Genomic DNA, 21,784 nt, shown 5'->3' on the forward strand with positions numbered 1-21,784 from the left:
AGGAGATTGTGAATAGGGGATTGTGAATCGGGGATTGTGAATACGAGATTGTGAATAGGGGATTGTGAATCGGGGATTGTGAATAGGGGATTGTGAATCGGGGATTGTGAATAGGAGATTGTGAATAGGGGATTGTGAATAGGAGATTGTGAATCGGGGATTGTGAATAGGGGATTGTGAATCGGGGATGGTGAATAGGAGATTGTGAATAGGGGATTGTGAATAGGAGATTGTGAATAGGGGATTGTGAATAGGGGATAGTGAATAGGAGATTGTGAATAGGGGATTGTGAATAGGAGATTGTGAAACGGAGACTGTGAATAGGGGATTGTGAATCAGGGATTGTGAATGGGGATTGTGAATAGGAGACTGTGAATAGGAGATTGTGAATAGGGGATTGTGAATAGGAGATTGTGAATAGGAGACTGTGAATAGGGGATTGTGAATCAGGGATTGTGAATGGGGATTGTGAATAGGGGTTTGTGAACAGGGGATTGTGAATCGGGGATTGTGAAGAGGGGATTGTGAATAGGAGGGTGTGAATGGGGGATTGTGAAGTGGGGATTGTGAATAGGGGATTGCGAATAGGGGATTGCGAATGGGGGATTGTGAATGGGGGATTGTGAATACGGGATTGTGAATAGGGGATTGTGAATAGGGGATTGTGAATAGGGGTTTGTGAATAGGGGATTGTGAATAAGAGATTGTGAATAGGAGACTGTGAATAGGGGATTGTGAATAGGAGATTGTGAATAGGGGATTGTGAATCGGAGATTATGAATAGGCATCTGTGAACAGGGGATTGTGAATAGGAGATTGTGAATGGGGATTGTGAATCGGGGATTGTGAATAGGGGATTGTGAATTGGGGATTGTGAATAGGGGATTGTGACCCGGAGATTGTGCACAGGAGATTGTGAATAGGGGATTGTGAATAGGGGATTGTGAATAGGGGATTGCGGATCGGGGACTGTGAATAGGGGATTGTGAATAGGGGATTGTGAATAGGGGATTGTGAATAGGGGAATGTGAATAGGGGATTGTGAATAGGGGATTGTGAATAGGGGATTGTGAATCGGGGACTGTGAATAGGGGATTGTGAATACGGGATTGTGAATAGGGGATTGTGAATCGGGGACTGTGAATAGGGGATTGTGAATAGGGGACTGTGAATAGGGGATTGTGAATCGGGGACTGTGAATAGGGGATTGTGAATAGGGGATTGTGAATAGGGGATTGTGAATAGGGGATTGTGAATAGGGGATTGCGAATCGGGGACTGTGAATAGGGGATTGTGAATAGGAGACTGTGAATAGGGGATTGTGAATAGGGGATTGTGAATAGGAGATTGTGAATCGGGGATTGTGAATAGGGGTTTGTGAATCGGGGACTGTGAATAGGGGATTGCGGATCGGGGATTGTAAATAGGGGATTGTGAATAGGGGATTGTGAATAGGGGACTGTGAATAGGGGATTGCGGATCGGGGACTGTGAATAGGGGATTGTGAATAGGGGATTGTGAATCGGAGATTGTGAAGAGGCGATTGTGAATAGGAGACTGTGAATAGGGGATTGTGAATAGGGGATTGTGAATAGGACATTGTGAATTGGGGATTGTGCATAGGGGATTGTGAACAGGGGATTGTGAATAGGGGATAGTGAATAGGGGATTGTGAATAGGAGACTGTGAATAAGAGATTGTGAATAGGGGATAGTGAATAGGAGACTGTGAATAGGAGATTGTGAATAGGGGATTGTGAACAGGGGATTGTGAATAGGGGATTGTGAATCGGGGATTGTGAATACGAGATTGTGAATAGGGGATTGTGAATCGGGGATTGTGAATAGGGGATTGTGAATCGGGGATTGTGAATAGGAGATTGTGAATAGGGGATTGTGAATAGGAGATTGTGAATCGGGGATTGTGAATAGGGGATTGTGAATCGGGGATGGTGAATAGGAGATTGTGAATAGGGGATTGTGAATAGGAGATTGTGAATAGGGGATTGTGAATAGGGGATAGTGAATAGGAGACTGTGAATCGGAGATTGTGAATAGGGGATTGTGAACAGGGGATTGTGAATACGAGATTGTGAATAGGAGATTGTGAATAGGGGATTGTGAATAGGGGATTGTGAATAGGAGATTGTGAATGGGGGATTGTGAATGGGGGATTGTGAATAGGGGATTGTGAATAGGGGACTGTGAATAGAGGATTGTGGTTAGGAGATTGTGAATTGGGGATTGTCACTAGGACATTGTGAATAGGAGATTGTGAATAGGGGATTGTGAATCGGGGATTGTGAATACGAGATTGTGAATAGGGGATTGTGAATCGGGGATTGTGAATAGGGGATTGTGAATCGGGGATTGTGAATAGGAGATTGTGAATAGGGGATTGTGAATAGGAGATTGTGAATCGGGGATTGTGAATAGGGGATTGTGAATCGGGGATGGTGAATAGGAGATTGTGAATAGGGGATTGTGAATAGGAGATTGTGAATAGGGGATTGTGAATAGGGGATAGTGAATAGGAGACTGTGAATCGGAGATTGTGAATAGGGGATTGTGAACAGGGGATTGTGAATACGAGATTGTGAATAGGAGATTGTGAATAGGGGATTGTGAATAGGGGATTGTGAATAGGAGATTGTGAATGGGGGATTGTGAATGGGGGATTGTGAATAGGGGATTGTGAATAGGGGACTGTGAATAGAGGATTGTGGTTAGGAGATTGTGAATTGGGGATTGTGACTAGGAGATTGTGAATAGGAGATTGTGAATATGAGATTGTGAATAGGAGATTGTGAATAGGAGATTCTGAATAGGAGATTGTGAATTGGGGATTGTGAATAGGGGATTGTGAATAGGGGATTGTGAATAGGGGATTGTGCATAGTGGATTGTGAATCAGGGATTGTGAACAGAGGATTGTGAATAGGGGATTGTCAATAGGGGATTGTGAACAGGAGACTGTGAATAGGGGATTGTGAATAGGAGATTGTGAATAGGGGATTGTGAATCGGAGAGTGTCAATAGAGGATTGTGAATAGGGGATTGTGAATAGGGGATTGTGAATAGGAGATTGTGAATAGGGGATTGTGAATAGGGGATTGTGAATACGAGATTGTGAATAGGATATTGTGAATAGGAGATTGTGAATCGGAGAGTGTCAATAGAGGATTGTGAATAGGGGATTGTGAACAGACGATTGTGAATAGGGGATTGTCAATAGGGGATTGTAAACAGGAGACTGTGAATAGGGGATTGTGAATAGGAGATTGTGAATAGGGGATTGTGGATCGGAGATTGTGAATTGGGGATTGTGAATAGGAGATTGTGAATAGTGGACTGTGAATATGGGATTGTGAATAGGGGATTGTGAATAGGGGATTGTGAATCAGGGAATGTGCATAGGGGATTGTGAATAGGGGATTGTGAATAGGAAATTGTGAACAGTGGACTGTGAATAGGGGATTGTCAATAGGGGATTGTGAACAGGAGACTGTGAATAGGGGATTGTGAATAGGAGATTGTGAATAGGGGATTGTGAATCGGAGAGTGTCAATAGAGGATTGTGAATAGGGGATTGTGAATAGGGGATTGTGAATAGGAGATTGTGTATAGGGGATTGTGAATAGGGGATTGTGAATAGGAGATTGTGAATAGGGGATTGTGAATAGGGGATTGTGGATCGGAGATTGTGAATTGGGGATTGTGAATAGGAGATTGTGAATCGGGGATTGTGAATAGGGGATTGTGAATAGGGGATTGTGAATAGGGGATTGTCAATCGGAGATTGTGAATAGGGGATTGTGAATAGGGGATTGTGAATAGGGGATTGTGAATAGGGGATTGTGAATAGGGGATTGTGAATAGGGGACTGTGAATAGGGGATTGTGAATAGGTGATTGTGACTCGGAGATTGTGAAAAGGGGATTGTGAATAGGGGATTGTGAATCGGGGATTGTGAATAGGGGATTGTGAATAGGGGAATGTGAATAGGGGATTGTGAATAGGGGATTGTCAATCGGAGATTGTGAATAGGGGATTGTGAATAGGGGATTGTGAATAGGGGATTGTGAATAGGGGATAGTGAACAGGAGTATGTGAATAGGGGATTGTGAATGGGGGATTGTGAATAGGGGATTGTGAATAGGGGATTGTGACAAGGAGATTGTGAATAGGAGATTGTGAATAGCGGATTGGGAATAGGAGATTGTGAATAGTGGATTGTGAATAGGGGATTGTGAATATGGGATTGTGAATCGGGGATTGTGAATATGGGATTGTGAATAGGGGATTGTGAATAGGGGATTGTGTACAGGAGATTGTGAATCGGGGATTGTGAATAGGGGACTGTGAATAGGAGATTGTGAATGGTGGATTGTGAATAGGGGATTGTGAATAGGGGATTGTGAATAGGGGATTGTGAATAGGAGATTGTGAATAGGGGATTGTGAATAGGCGATTGTGAATAGGGGATTGTGAATGGGAGATTTTGAATCGGGGATTGTGAATAGGAGATTGTGAATAGGGGATTGTTACTAGGTGATTGTGAAAAGGGGATTGTGAATAGGGGATTGTGAATAGGAGATTGTGAATAGGGGATTGTCAATAGGAGATTGTGAACAGGGGATTGTGAATCGGGGATTGTGAATAGGAGATTGTGAATCGGGGATTGTGAATATGGGATTGTGAATAGGGGATTGTGAATAGGGGATTGTGATTAGGGGATTGTGAATAGGAGATTGTGAATAGGAGATTGTGGATCGGGGATTGTGAATAGGAGATTGTGAATAGGGGATTGTGAATAGGGGACTGTGAATAGGAGATTGTGAATAGGGGACTGTGAATAGGGGATTGTGAATAGGGGATTGTGAATAGGGGACTGTGAATAGGGGATTGTGAATAGGGGATTGTGAATAGTGGATTGTGAATTGGGGATTGTGAATATGGGATTGTGAATAGAGGATTGTGAATTGGAGATTTTGAATCGGGGATTGTGAATAGGAGATTGTGAATAGGGAATTGTTACTCGGTGATAGTGAATTGGTGATTGTGAATCGGGGATTGTGAATAGGAGATTGTGAATAGGGGATTGTGAATAGGGGATTGTGATTAGGGGATTGTGAATAGGAGATTGTAAATAGGAGATTGTGGATCGGGGATTGTGAATAGGGGATTGTGAATAGGAGATTGTGAATAGGGGATTGTGAATAGGGGATTGTGAATAGGGGATTCTGAATAGGGGATTGTGAATAGGGGATTGTGAATAGGAGATTGTGAATAGGGGACTGTGAATAGGGGATTGTGAATCGGAGATTGTGAATCGGGGATTGTTACTCGGTGATTGTGAATAGGGGATTGTGAATAGGGGATTGTGAATCGGGGATTGTGAATATGGGATTGTGAATAAGGGATTGTGAATAGGGGATTGTGAATAGGGGATTGTGAATAGGGAATTGTGAATAGGGAATTGTGAATAGGAGACTGTGAAGAGGGGATTGTGAATAGGGGATTCTGAATAGGAGACTGTGAATCGGGGATTGTGAATCAGTGATTGTGAATAGGGGATTGTGAATATGGTATTGTGAATAGGGGATTGTGAATAGGAGATTGTGAATCGGGGATTGTGAATAGGGGATTGTGAATAGGGGATTGTGAATCGGGGACTGTGAATTGGAGATTGTGAATCGCGGATTGCGAATAGGGAATTGTGAATATGAGATTGTGAATAGGAGACTGTGAATCGGGGATTGTGAATAGGGGATTGTTAATAGGGGATTGTGTATAGGGGATTATGAATATGGGATTGTTGATAGGGGATTGTGAATAGGAAATTGTGAATATGGGATTGTGAATAGGGGATTGTGAATAGGAGATTGTGAATAGGAGATTGTGAAAATGGGATTGTGCATAGGGGATTGTGAATAGGAGATTGTGGATCGGGGATTGTGAATAGGGGATTGTGAATATGGGATTGTGAATAGGGGATTGTGAATAGGGGACTGTGAATCGGGGACTGTGAATAGGGGATTGTGAATAGGGGATTGTGAATAGGGGATTGTGAATCGGGGATTCTGAATAGGGGATTGTGAATAGGGGATTGTGAATAGGAGATTGTGAATAGGGGATTGTGAATAGGGGATTGTGGATAGGGGATTGTGAATAGTGGATTGTGAATAGGGGATTGTGAATAGGAGATTGTGAAAAGGGGATTGTGGATAGGGGATTGTGAATAGGGGATTGTGAATAGGAGATTGTGAATAGGGGATTATGTATAGGGGATTGTGAACAGGGGATTGTGAATAGGGGATTGTGAATAGGAGATTGTGAATAGGAGATTGTGAATAGGGGATTGTGAAAAGGGGATTGTGGATAGGGGATTGTGAATAGGGGATTGTGAATAGGAGATTGTGAATAGGTGATTGTGAATAGGGGATTGTGAATAGGGGATTGTGAATATGGGATTGTGAATCGGAGATTGTGAATAGGGGATTGTGAATAGGGGATTGTGAATAGGAGATTGTGAATAGGGGACTGTGAATAGGGGATTGTGAATCGGAGATTGTGAATCGGGGATTGTGAATAGGAGATTGTGAATAGGGGATTGTGAATAGGGGATTGTGAATAGGGGATTGTGAATATGGGATTGTGAATAAGGGATTGTGAATAGGGGACTGTGAATAGGTGATTGTGAATAGGGGATTGTGAATATGGTATTGTGAATAGGGGATTGTGAATAGGAGATTGTGAATCGGGGATTGTGAATAGCGGATTGTGAATAGGGGATTGTGAATCGGGGACTGTGAATTGGAGATTGTGAATCGCGGATTGCGAATAGGGAATTGTGAATATGTGATTGTGAATAGGAGACTGTGAATCGGGGATTGTGAATAGGGGATTGTGAATAGGGGATTGTGGATAGGGGATTGTGAATAGGGGATTGTGAATAGGAGATTGTGAATAGGTGATTGTGAATAGGGGATTGTGAATAGGGGATTGTTACTAGGGGATTGTGAATAGGGGATTGTGAATAGGGGATTGTGAATAGGGGATTGTGAATAGGAGATTGTGAATAGGGGATTGTGAATCGGAGATTGTGAATCGGGGATTATTACTCGGTGATTGTGAATAGGGGATTGTGAATAGGGGATTGTGAATATGGGATTGTGAATAAGGGATTGTGAATAGGGGACTGTGAATAGGGGACTGTGAATAGGGGATTGTGAATAGGGAATTGTGAATAGGAGACTGTGAAGAGGGGATTGTGAATAGGGGATTGTGAATAGGGGATTGTGAATAGGAGACTGTGAATCGGGGATTGTGAATAGGTGATTGTGAATAGGGGATTGTGAATATGGTATTGTGAATAGGGGATTGTGAATAGGAGATTGTGAATCGGGGATTGTGAATAGGGGTTTGTGAATAGGGGATTGTGAATCGGGGACTGTGAATTGGAGATTGTGAATCGCGGATTGCGAATAGGGAATTGTGAATATGAGATTGTGAATAGGAGACTGTGAATCGGGGATTGTGAATAGGGGATTGTGAATAGGAGATTGTGAATTGGGGATTGTGAATAGGGGATTGTGGATCGGAGATTGTTGATTGGGGATTGTGAATAGGAGATTGTGAATCGGGGATTGTGAATAGGGGATTGTGAATAGGGGATTGTGAATAGGGGATTGTCAATCGGAGATTGTGAATAGGGGATTGTGAATAGGGGATTGTGAATAGGGGATTGTGAATAGGGGATTGTGAATAGGAGATTGTGAATAGGGGATTGTGAAAAGGGGATTGTGAATAGGGGACTGTGAATAGGGGATTGTGAATAGGTGATTGTGACTCGGAGATTGTGAAAAGGGGATTGTGAATAGGGGATTGTGAATCGGGGATTGTGAATAGGGGATTGTGAATAGGGGAATGTGAATAGGGGATTGTGAATAGGGGATTGTCAATCGGAGATTGTGAATAGGGGATTGTGAATAGGGGATTGTGAATAGGGGATTGTGAATAGGGGATAGTGAACAGGAGTATGTGAATAGGGGATTGTGAATGGGGGATTGTGAATAGGGGATTGTGAATAGGGGATTGTGACAAGGAGATTGTGAATAGGAGATTGTGAATAGCGGATTGGGAATAGGAGATTGTGAATAGTGGATTGTGAATAGGGGATTGTGAATATGGGATTGTGAATCGGGGATTGTGAATATGGGATTGTGAATAGGGGATTGTGAATAGGGGATTGTGTACAGGAGATTGTGAATCGGGGATTGTGAATAGGGGACTGTGAATAGGAGATTGTGAATGGTGGATTGTGAATAGGGGATTGTGAATAGGGGATTGTGAATAGGGGATTGTGAATAGGAGATTGTGAATAGGGGATTGTGAATAGGCGATTGTGAATAGGGGATTGTGAATGGGAGATTTTGAATCGGGGATTGTGAATAGGAGATTGTGAATAGGGGATTGTTACTTGGTGATTGTGAAAAGGGGATTGTGAATAGGGGATTGTGAATAGGAGATTGTGAATAGGGGATTGTGAATAGGAGATTGTGAACAGGGGATTGTGAATCGGGGATTGTGAATAGGAGATTGTGAATCGGGGATTGTGAATAGGGGATTGTGAATAGGGGATTGTGATTAGGGGATTGTGAATAGGAGATTGTGAATAGGAGATTGTGGATCGGGGATTGTGAATAGGAGATTGTGAATAGGGGATTGTGAATAGGGGACTGTGAATAGGAGATTGTGAATAGGGGACTGTGAATAGGGGATTGTGAATAGGGGATTGTGAATAGGGGACTGTGAATAGGGGATTGTGAATAGGGGATTGTGAATTGGGGATTGTGAATATGGGATTGTGAATAGGGGATTGTGAATTGGAGATTTTGAATCAGGGATTGTGAATAGGAGATTGTGAATCGGGAATTGTTACTCGGTGATAGTGAATTGGTGATTGTGAATCGGGGATTGTGAATAGGAGATTGTGAATAGGGGATTGTGAATAGGGGATTGTGATTAGGGGATTGTGAATAGGAGATTGTAAATAGGAGATTGTGGATCGGGGATTGTGAATAGGGGATTGTGAATAGGAGATTGTGAATAGGGGATTGTGAATAGGGGATTGTGAATAGGGGATTCTGAATAGGGGATTGTGAATAGGGGATTGTGAATAGGGGACTGTGAATAGGGGATTGTGAATCGGAGATTGTGAATCGGGGATTGTTACTCGGTGATTGTGAATAGGGGATTGTGAATAGGGGATTGTGAATCGGGGATTGTGAATATGGGATTGTGAATAAGGGATTGTGAATAGGGGACTGTGAATAGGGGATTGTGAATAGGGGATTGTGAATAGGGAATTGTGAATAGGAGACTGTGAAGAGGGGATTGTGAATAGGGGATTGTGAATAGGGGATTGTGAATAGGAGACTGTGAATCGGGGATTGTGAATCGGTGATTGTGAATAGGGGATTGTGAATACGGTATTGTGAATAGCGGATTGTGAATAGGAGATTGTGAATCGGGGATTGTGAATAGGGGATTGTGAATAGGGGATTGTGAATCGGGGACTGTGAATTGGAGATTGTGAATCGCGGATTGCGAATAGGGAATTGTGAATATGAGATTGTGAATAGGAGACTGTGAATCGGGGATTGTGAATAGGGGATTGTTAATAGGGGATTGTGTATAGGGGATTATGAATATGGGATTGTTGATAGAGGATTGTGAATAGGAAATTGTGAATATGGGATTGTGAATAGGGGATTGTGAATAGGAGATTGTGAATAGGAGATTGTGAAAATGGGATTGTGCATAGGGGATTGTGAATAGGAGATTGTGGATCGGGGATTGTGAATAGGGGATTGTGAATATGGGATTGTGAATAGGGGATTGTGAATAGGGGACTGTGAATCGGGGACTGTGAATAGGGGATTGTGAATAGGGGATTGTGAATAGGGGATTGTGAATAGTGGATTGTGAATAGGGGATTGTGGATCGCGGATTGCGAATAGGGGACTGTGAATAGGGGATTGTGAATCGGGGATTCTGAATAGGGGATTGTGAATAGGGGATTGTGAATAGGAGATTGTGAATAGGGGATTGTGAATAGGGGATTGTGGATAGGGGATTGTGAATAGTGGATTGTGAATAGGGGATTGTGAATAGGAGATTGTGAAAAGGGGATTGTGGATAGGGGATTGTGAATAGGGGATTGTGAATAGGAGATTGTGAATAGGGGATTATGTATAGGGGATTGTGAACAGGGGATTGTGAATAGGGGGTTGTGAATAGGAGATTGTGAATAGGAGATTGTGAATAGGGGATTGTGAATAGGAGATTGTGAAAAGGGGATTGTGGATAGGTGATTGTGAATAGGGGATTGTGAATAGGAGATTGTGAATAGGTGATTGTGAATAGGGGATTGTGAATAGGGGATTGTGAATATGGGATTGTGAATCGGGGATTGTGAATAGGGGATTGTGAATAGGGGATTGTGAATAGGAGATTGTGAATAGGGGACTGTGAATAGGGGATTGTGAATCGGAGATTGTGAATCGGGGATTGTGAATAGGAGATTGTGAATAGGGGATTGTGAATAGGGGATTGTGAATAGGGGATTGTGAATAGGGGATTGTGAATATGGGATTGTGAATAAGGGATTGTGAATAGGAGATTGTGAATCGGGGATTGTGAATAGGGGATTGTGAATAGGGGATTGTGAATCGGGGACTGTGAATTGGAGATTGTGAATCGCGGATTGCGAATAGGGAATTGTGAATATGAGATTGTGAATAGGAGATTGTGAATTGGGGATTGTGAATAGGGGATTGTGGATCGGAGATTGTGAATTGGGGATTGTGAATAGGAGATTGTGAATCGGGGATTGTGAATAGGGGATTGTGAATAGGGGATTGTGAATAGGGGATTGTCAATCGGAGATTGTGAATAGGGGATTGTGAATAGGGGATTGTGAATAGGGGATTGTGAATAGGGGATTGTGAATAGGAGATTGTGAATAGGGGATTGTGAAAAGGGGATTGTGAATAGGGGACTGTGAATAGGGGATTGTGAATAGGTGATTGTGACTCGGAGATTGTGAAAAGGGGATTGTGAATAGGGGATTGTGAATCGGGGATTGTGAATAGGGGATTGTGAATAGGGGAATGTGAATAGGGGATTGTGAATAGGGGATTGTCAATCGGAGATTGTGAATAGGGGATTGTGAATAGGGGATTGTGAATAGGGGATTGTGAATAGGGGATAGTGAACAGGAGTATGTGAATAGGGGATTGTGAATGGGGGATTGTGAATAGGGGATTGTGAATAGGGGATTGTGACAAGGAGATTGTGAATAGGAGATTGTGAATAGCGGATTGGGAATAGGAGATTGTGAATAGGAGATTGTGAATAGCGGATTGGGAATAGGAGATTGTGAATAGTGGATTGTGAATAGGGGATTGTGAATATGGGATTGTGAATCGGGGATTGTGAATATGGGATTGTGAATAGGGGATTGTGAATAGGGGATTGTGTACAGGAGATTGTGAATCGGGGATTGTGAATAGGGGACTGTGAATAGGAGATTGTGAATGGTGCATTGTGAATAGGGGATTGTGAATAGGAGATTGTGAATAGGTGATTGTGAATAGGGGATTGTGAATAGGGGATTGTGAATATGGGATTGTGAATCGGAGATTGTGAATAGGGGATTGTGAATAGGGGATTGTGAATAGGAGATTGTGAATAGGGGACTGTGAATAGGGGATTGTGAATCGGAGATTGTGAATCGGGGATTGTGAATAGGAGATTGTGAATAGGGGATTGTGAATAGGGGATTGTGAATAGGGGATTGTGAATATGGGATTGTGAATAAGGGATTGTGAATAGGGGACTGTGAATAGGTGATTGTGAATAGGGGATTGTGAATATGGTATTGTGAATAGGGGATTGTGAATAGGAGATTGTGAATCGGGGATTGTGAATAGCGGATTGTGAATAGGGGATTGTGAATCGGGGACTGTGAATTGGAGATTGTGAATCGCGGATTGCGAATAGGGAATTGTGAATATGTGATTGTGAATAGGAGACTGTGAATCGGGGATTGTGAATAGGGGATTGTGAATAGGGGATTGTGGATAGGGGATTGTGAATAGGGGATTGTGAATAGGAGATTGTGAATAGGTGATTGTGAATAGGGGATTGTGAATAGGGGATTGTTACTAGGGGATTGTGAATAGGGGATTGTGAATAGGGGATTGTGAATAGGGGATTGTGAATAGGAGATTGTGAATAGGGGATTGTGAATCGGAGATTGTGAATCGGGGATTATTACTCGGTGATTGTGAATAGGGGATTGTGAATAGGGGATTGTGAATATGGGATTGTGAATAAGGGATTGTGAATAGGGGACTGTGAATAGGGGACTGTGAATAGGGGATTGTGAATAGGGAATTGTGAATAGGAGACTGTGAATCGGGGATTGTGAATAGGGGATTTTGAATAGGGGATTGTGAATAGGAGACTGTGAATAGGGGATTGTGAATATGGTATTGTGAATAGGGGATTGTGAATAGGAGATTGTGAATCGGGGATTGTGAATAGGGGTTTGTGAATAGGGGATTGTGAATCGGGGACTGTGAATTGGAGATTGTGAATCGCGGATTGCGAATAGGGAATTGTGAATATGAGATTGTGAATAGGAGACTGTGAATCGGGGATTGTGAATAGGGGATTGTGAATAGGAGATTGTGAATTGGGGATTGTGAATAGGGGATTGTGGATCGGAGATTGTTGATTGGGGATTGTGAATAGGAGATTGTGAATCGGGGATTGTGAATAGGGGATTGTGAATAGGGGATTGTGAATAGGGGATTGTCAATCGGAGATTGTGAATAGGGGATTGTGAATAGGGGATTGTGAATAGGGGATTGTGAATAGGGGATTGTGAATAGGAGATTGTGAATAGGGGATTGTGAAAAGGGGATTGTGAATAGGGGACTGTGAATAGGGGATTGTGAATAGGTGATTGTGACTCGGAGATTGTGAAAAGGGGATTGTGAATAGGGGATTGTGAATCGGGGATTGTGAATAGGGGATTGTGAATAGGGGAATGTGAATAGGGGATTGTGAATAGGGGATTGTCAATCGGAGATTGTGAATAGGGGATTGTGAATAGGGGATTGTGAATAGGGGATTGTGAATAGGGGATAGTGAACAGGAGTATGTGAATAGGGGATTGTGAATGGGGGATTGTGAATAGGGGATTGTGAATAGGGGATTGTGACAAGGAGATTGTGAATAGGAGATTGTGAATAGCGGATTGGGAATAGGAGATTGTGAATAGTGGATTGTGAATAGGGGATTGTGAATATGGGATTGTGAATCGGGGATTGTGAATATGGGATTGTGAATAGGGGATTGTGAATAGGGGATTGTGTACAGGAGATTGTGAATCGGGGATTGTGAATAGGGGACTGTGAATAGGAGATTGTGAATGGTGGATTGTGAATAGGGGATTGTGAATAGGGGATTGTGAATAGGGGATTGTGAATAGGAGATTGTGAATAGGGGATTGTGAATAGGCGATTGTGAATAGGGGATTGTGAATGGGAGATTTTGAATCGGGGATTGTGAATAGGAGATTGTGAATAGGGGATTGTTACTTGGTGATTGTGAAAAGGGGATTGTGAATAGGGGATTGTGAATAGGAGATTGTGAATAGGGGATTGTGAATAGGAGATTGTGAACAGGGGATTGTGAATCGGGGATTGTGAATAGGAGATTGTGAATCGGGGATTGTGAATAGGGGATTGTGAATAGGGGATTGTGATTAGGGGATTGTGAATAGGAGATTGTGAATAGGAGATTGTGGATCGGGGATTGTGAATAGGAGATTGTGAATAGGGGATTGTGAATAGGGGACTGTGAATAGGAGATTGTGAATAGGGGACTGTGAATAGGGGATTGTGAATAGGGGATTGTGAATAGGGGACTGTGAATAGGGGATTGTGAATAGGGGATTGTGAATAGTGGATTGTGAATTGGGGATTGTGAATATGGGATTGTGAATAGGGGATTGTGAATTGGAGATTTTGAATCAGGGATTGTGAATAGGAGATTGTGAATCGGGAATTGTTACTCGGTGATAGTGAATTGGTGATTGTGAATCGGGGATTGTGAATAGGAGATTGTGAATAGGGGATTGTGAATAGGGGATTGTGATTAGGGGATTGTGAATAGGAGATTGTAAATAGGAGATTGTGGATCGGGGATTGTGAATAGGGGATTGTGAATAGGAGATTGTGAATAGGGGATTGTGAATAGGGGATTGTGAATAGGGGATTCTGAATAGGGGATTGTGAATAGGGGATTGTGAATAGGGGACTGTGAATAGGGGATTGTGAATCGGAGATTGTGAATCGGGGATTGTTACTCGGTGATTGTGAATAGGGGATTGTGAATAGGGGATTGTGAATCGGGGATTGTGAATATGGGATTGTGAATAAGGGATTGTGAATAGGGGACTGTGAATAGGGGATTGTGAATAGGGGATTGTGAATAGGGAATTGTGAATAGGAGACTGTGAAGAGGGGATTGTGAATAGGGGATTGTGAATAGGGGATTGTGAATAGGAGACTGTGAATCGGGGATTGTGAATCGGTGATTGTGAATAGGGGATTGTGAATATGGTATTGTGAATAGCGGATTGTGAATAGGAGATTGTGAATCGGGGATTGTGAATAGGGGATTGTGAATAGGGGATTGTGAATCGGGGACTGTGAATTGGAGATTGTGAATCGCGGATTGCGAATAGGGAATTGTGAATATGAGATTGTGAATAGGAGACTGTGAATCGGGGATTGTGAATAGGGGATTGTTAATAGGGGATTGTGTATAGGGGATTATGAATATGGGATTGTTGATAGAGGATTGTGAATAGGAAATTGTGAATATGGGATTGTGAATAGGGGATTGTGAATAGGAGATTGTGAATAGGAGATTGTGAAAATGGGATTGTGCATAGGGGATTGTGAATAGGAGATTGTGGATCGGGGATTGTGAATAGGGGATTGTGAATATGGGATTGTGAATAGGGGATTGTGAATAGGGGACTGTGAATCGGGGACTGTGAATAGGGGATTGTGAATAGGGGATTGTGAATAGGGGATTGTGAATAGTGGATTGTGAATAGGGGATTGTGGATCGCGGATTGCGAATAGGGGACTGTGAATAGGGGATTGTGAATCGGGGATTCTGAATAGGGGATTGTGAATAGGGGATTGTGAATAGGAGATTGTGAATAGGGGATTGTGAATAGGGGATTGTGGATAGGGGATTGTGAATAGTGGATTGTGAATAGGGGATTGTGAATAGGAGATTGTGAAAAGGGGATTGTGGATAGGGGATTGTGAATAGGGGATTGTGAATAGGAGATTGTGAATAGGGGATTATGTATAGGGGATTGTGAACAGGGGATTGTGAATAGGGGGTTGTGAATAGGAGATTGTGAATAGGAGATTGTGAATAGGGGATTGTGAATAGGAGATTGTGAAAAGGGGATTGTGGATAGGTGATTGTGAATAGGGGATTGTGAATAGGAGATTGTGAATAGGTGATTGTGAATAGGGGATTGTGAATAGGGGATTGTGAATATGGGATTGTGAATCGGGGATTGTGAATAGGGGATTGTGAATAGGGGATTGTGAATAGGAGATTGTGAATAGGGGACTGTGAATAGGGGATTGTGAATCGGAGATTGTGAATCGGGGATTGTGAATAGGAGATTGTGAATAGGGGATTGTGAATAGGGGATTGTGAATAGGGGATTGTGAATAGGGGATTGTGAATATGGGATTGTGAATAAGGGATTGTGAATAGGAGATTGTGAATCGGGGATTGTGAATAGGGGATTGTGAATAGGGGATTGTGAATCGGGGACTGTGAATTGGAGATTGTGAATCGCGGATTGCGAATAGGGAATTGTGAATATGAGATTGTGAATAGGAGATTGTGAATTGGGGATTGTGAATAGGGGATTGTGGATCGGAGATTGTGAATTGGGGATTGTGAATAGGAGATTGTGAATCGGGGATTGTGAATAGGGGATTGTGAATAGGGGATTGTGAATAGGGGATTGTCAATCGGAGATTGTGAATAGGGGATTGTGAATAGGGGATTGTGAATAGGGGATTGTGAATAGGGGATTGTGAATAGGAGATTGTGAATAGGGGATTGTGAAAAGGGGATTGTGAATAGGGGACTGTGAATAGGGGATTGTGAATAGGTGATTGTGACTCGGAGATTGTGAAAAGGGGATTGTGAATAGGGGATTGTGAATCGGGGATTGTGAATAGGGGATTGTGAATAGGGGAATGTGAATAGGGGATTGTGAATAGGGGATTGTCAATCGGAGATTGTGAATAGGGGATTGTGAATAGGGGATTGTGAATAGGGGATTGTGAATAGGGGATAGTGAACAGGAGTATGTGAATAGGGGATTGTGAATGGGGGATTGTGAATAGGGGATTGTGAATAGGGGATTGTGACAAGGAGATTGTGAATAGGAGATTGTGAATAGCGGATTGGGAATAGGAGATTGTGAATAGTGGATTGTGAATAGGGGATTGTGAATATGGGATTGTGAATCGGGGATTGTGAATATGGGATTGTGAATAGGGGATTGTGAATAGGGGATTGTGTACAGGAGATTGTGAATCGGGGATTGTGAATAGGGGACTGTGAATAGGAGATTGTGAATGGTGCATTGTGAATAGGGGATTGTGAATAGGGGATTGTGAATAGGGGATTGTGAATAGGAGATTGTGAATAGGGGATTGTGAATAGGCGATTGTGAATAGGGGATTGTGAATGGGAGATTTTGAATCGGGGATTGTGAATAGGAGATTGTGAATAGGGGATTGTTACTTGGTGATTGTGAAAAGGGGATTGTGAATAGGGGATTGTGAATAGGAGATTGTGAATAGGGGATTGTGAATAGGAGATTGTGAACAGGGGATTGTGAATCGGGGATTGTGAATAGGAGATTGTGAATCGGGGATTGTGAATAGGGGATTGTGAATAGGGGATTGTGATTAGGGGATTGTGAATAGGAGATTGTGAATAGGAGATTGTGGATCGGGGATTGTGAATAGGAGATTGTGAATAGGGGATTGTGAATAGGGGACTGTGAATAGGAGATTGTGAATAGGGGACTGTGAATAGGGGATTGTGAATAGGGGATTGTGAATAGGGGACTGTGAATAGGGGATTGTGAATAGGGGATTGTGAATAGTGGATTGTGAATTGGGGATTGTGAATATGGGATTGTGAATAGGGGATTGTGAATTGGAGATTTTGAATCAGGGATTGTGAATAGGAGATTGTGAATCGGGAATTGTTACTCGGTGATAGTGAATTGGTGATTGTGAATCGGGGATTGTGAATAGGAGATTGTGAATAGGGGATTGTGAATAGGGGATTGTGATTAGGGGATTGTGAATAGGAGATTGTAAATAGGAGATTGTGGATCGGGGATTGTGAATAGGGGATTGTGAATAGGAGATTGTGAATAGGGGATTGTGAATAGGGGATTGTGAATAGGGGATTCTGAATAGGGGATTGTGAATAGGGGATTGTGAATAGGGGACTGTGAATAGGGGATTGTGAATCGGAGATTGTGAATCGGGGATTGTTACTCGGTGATTGTGAATAGGGGATTGTGAATAGGGGATTGTGAATCGGGGATTGTGAATATGGGATTGTGAATAAGGGATTGTGAATAGGGGACTGTGAATAGGGGATTGTGAATAGGGGATTGTGAATAGGGAATTGTGAATAGGAGACTGTGAAGAGGGGATTGTGAATAGGGGATTGTGAATAGGGGATTGTGAATAGGAGACTGTGAATCGGGGATTGTGAATCGGTGATTGTGAATAGGGGATTGTGAATATGGTATTGTGAATAGCGGATTGTGAATAGGAGATTGTGAATCGGGGATTGTGAATAGGGGATTGTGAATAGGGGATTGTGAATCGGGGACTGTGAATTGGAGATTGTGAATCGCGGATTGCGAATAGGGAATTGTGAATATGAGATTGTGAATAGGAGACTGTGAATCGGGGATTGTGAATAGGGGATTGTTAATAGGGGATTGTGTATAGGGGATTATGAAAATGGGATTGTTGATAGAGGATTGTGAATAGGAAATTGTGAATATGGGATTGTGAATAGGGGATTGTGAATAGGAGATTGTGAATAGGAGATTGAGAAAATGGGATTGTGCATAGGGGATTGTGAATAGGAGATTGTGGATCGGGGATTGTGAATAGGGGATTGTGAATATGGGATTGTGAATAGGGGATTGTGAATAGGGGACTGTGAATCGGGGACTGTGAATAGGGGATTGTGAATAGGGGATTGTGAATAGGGGATTGTGAATAGTGGATTGTGAATAGGGGATTGTGGATCGCGGATTGCGAATAGGGGACTGTGAATAGGGGATTGTGAATCGGGGATTCTGAATAGGGGATTGTGAATAGGGGATTGTGAATAGGAGATTGTGAATAGGGGATTGTGAATAGGGGATTGTGGATAGGGGATTGTGAATAGTGGATTGTGAATAGGGGATTGTGAATAGGAGATTGTGAAAAGGGGATTGTGGATAGGGGATTGTGAATAGGGGATTGTGAATAGGAGATTGTGAATAGGGGATTATGTATAGGGGATTGTGAACAGGGGATTGTGAATAGGGGGTTGTGAATAGGAGATTGTGAATAGGAGATTGTGAATAGGGGATTGTGAATAGGAGATTGTGAAAAGGGGATTGTGGATAGGTGATTGTGAATAGGGGATTGTGAATAGGAGATTGTGAATAGGTGATTGTGAATAGGGGATTGTGAATAGGGGATTGTGAATATGGGATTGTGAATCGGGGATTGTGAATAGGGGATTGTGAATAGGGGATTGTGAATAGGAGATTGTGAATAGGGGACTGTGAATAGGGGATTGTGAATCGGAGATTGTGAATCGGGGATTGTGAATAGGAGATTGTGAATAGGGGATTGTGAATAGGGGATTGTGAATAGGGGATTGTGAATAGGGGATTGTGAATATGGGATTGTGAATAAGGGATTGTGAATAGGAGATTGTGAATCGGGGATTGTGAATAGGGGATTGTGAATAGGGGATTGTGAATCGGGGACTGTGAATTGGAGATTGTGAATCGCGGATTGCGAATAGGGAATTGTGAATATGAGATTGTGAATAGGAGACTGTGAATCGGGGATTGTGAATAGGGGATTGTGAATAGGGGATTGTGGATAGGGGATTGTGAATAGGGGATTGTGAATAGGAGATTGTGAATAGGTGATTGTGAATAGGGGATTGTGAATAGGGGATTGTTACTCGGGGATTGTGAATAGGGGATTGTGAATAGGGGATTGTGAATAGGGGATTGTGAATCGGAGATTGTGAATCGGGGATTATTTCTCGGTGATTGTGAATAGGGGATTGTGAATAGGGGATTGTGAATAGGGGATTGTGAATATGGGATTGTGAATAAGGGATTGTGAATAGGGGACTGTGAATAGGGGACTGTGAATAGGGGATTGTGAATAGGGAATTGTGAATAGGAGACTGTGAAGAGGGGATTGTGAATAGGGGATTGTGAATAGGGGATTGTGAATATGGTATTGTGAATAGGGGATTGTGAATAGGAGACTGTGAATCGGGGATTGTGAATAGGTGATTGTGAATAGGGGATTGTGAATATGGTATTGTGAATAGGGGATTGTGAATAGGAGATTGTGAATCGGGGATTGTGAATAGGGGTTTGTGAATAGGGGATTGTGAATCGGGGACTGTGAATTGGAGACTGTGAATCGGGGATTGTGAATAGGGGATTGTGAATAGGGGATTGTGTATAGGGGATTATGAATATGGGATTGTTGATAGGGGATTGTGAATAGGAAATTGTGAATATGGGATTGTGAATAGGAGATTGTGAATAGGAGATTGTGAATAGGAGATTGTGAAAATGGGATTGTGCATTGGGGATTGTGAATTGGCGATTGTGGATCGGGGATTGTGAATAGGGGATTGTGAATATGGGATTGTGAATAGGGGATTGTGAATAGGGGACTGTGAATCGGGGACTGTGAATAGGGGATTGTGAATAGGGGATTGTGAATCGGGGATTGTGAATAGGGGATTGTGAATAGTGGATTGTGAATAGGGGATTGTGGATCGGGGATTGTGAATAGGGGACTGTGAATAGGGGATTGTGAATCGGGGATTGTGAATAGGGGATTGTGAATAGGGGATTGTGAATAGGAGATTGTGAATAGGGATTGTGAATAGGGGATTGTGGATATGGGATTGTGAATCGGGGATTGTGAATAGGTGATTGTGAATCGGGGATTGTGAATAGGGGATTGTGAATAGGAGATTGTGAATAGGAGATTGTGAATAGGGGATTGTGAATAGGAGATTGTGAATAGGGGATTGTGAATAGGGGATTGTGAATATGGGATTGTGAATCGGGGATTGTGAATAGGGGACTGTGAATAGGGGATTGTGAATAGGAGATTGTGAATAGGAGATTGTGAATAGGGGATTGTGAATAGGGGATTGTGAATAGGGGATTGTGATTAGGAGATTGTGAATAGGGGATTGTGAATAGGGGATTGTGAATATGGGATTGTGAATCGGGGATTGTGAATAGGTGATTGTGAATCGGGGATTGTGAATAGGGGATTGTGAATAGGGGATTGTGAATAGGGGATTGTGAATATGGGATTGTGAATAGGGGATTGTGAATAGGGGATTGTGAATAGGGGATTGTGAATATGGGATTGTGAATAGGGGACTGTGAATAGGGGATTGTGAATAGGGGATTGTGAATAGGAGATTGTGAATAGGGGATTGTGAATTGGGGATTGTGATTCGGGGATTGTGAATAAGGGATTGTGAATAGGGGATTGTGAATAGGGGATTGTGAATCGGGGATTGTGATTCGGGGATTGTGAATAGGGGATTGTGAATAGGGGATTGTGAATTGGGGATTGTGAATAGGGGATTGTGAATAGGGGATTGTAAATCGGGGATTGTGATTCGGGGATTGTGAATAGGAGATTGTGAATAGGGGATTGTGAATAGGGGATTGTGAATAGGGGATTGTGAATCGGGGATTGTGAATAGGGGATTGTGAATCGGAGATTGTGAAGAGGGGATTGTGAATAGGGGATTGTGAATAGGAGAATGTGAATACGGGATTGTGAATCGGAGATTGTGAATAGGGGATTGTGGATATGGGATTGTGAATAGGGGATTGTGAATAGGGGATTGTGAATCGGGGACTGTGAATTGGAGATTGTGAATCGCGGATTGCGAATAGGGAATTGTGAATATGAGATTGTGAATAGGAGACTGTGAATCGGGGATTGTGAATAGGGGATTGTGAATAGGGGATTGTGGATAGGGGATTGTGAATAGGGGATTGTGAATAGGAGATTGTGAATAGGTGATTGTGAATAGGGGATTGTGAATAGGGGATTGTTACTCGGGGATTGTGAATAGGGGATTGTGAATAGGGGATTGTGAATAGGGGATCGTGAACAGGAGATTGTGAATAGGGGACTGTGAATAGGGGATTGTGAATCGGAGATTGTGAATCGGGGATTATTACTCGGTGATTGTGAATAGGGGATTGTGAATAGGGGATTGTGAATAGGGGATTGTGAATATGGGATTGTGAATAAGGGATTGTGAATAGGG

Source organism: Heptranchias perlo, chromosome 42, assembly GCF_035084215.1.
Source record: "Heptranchias perlo isolate sHepPer1 chromosome 42, sHepPer1.hap1, whole genome shotgun sequence".
Classification (NCBI taxonomy): Eukaryota; Metazoa; Chordata; class Chondrichthyes; order Hexanchiformes; family Hexanchidae; genus Heptranchias; species Heptranchias perlo.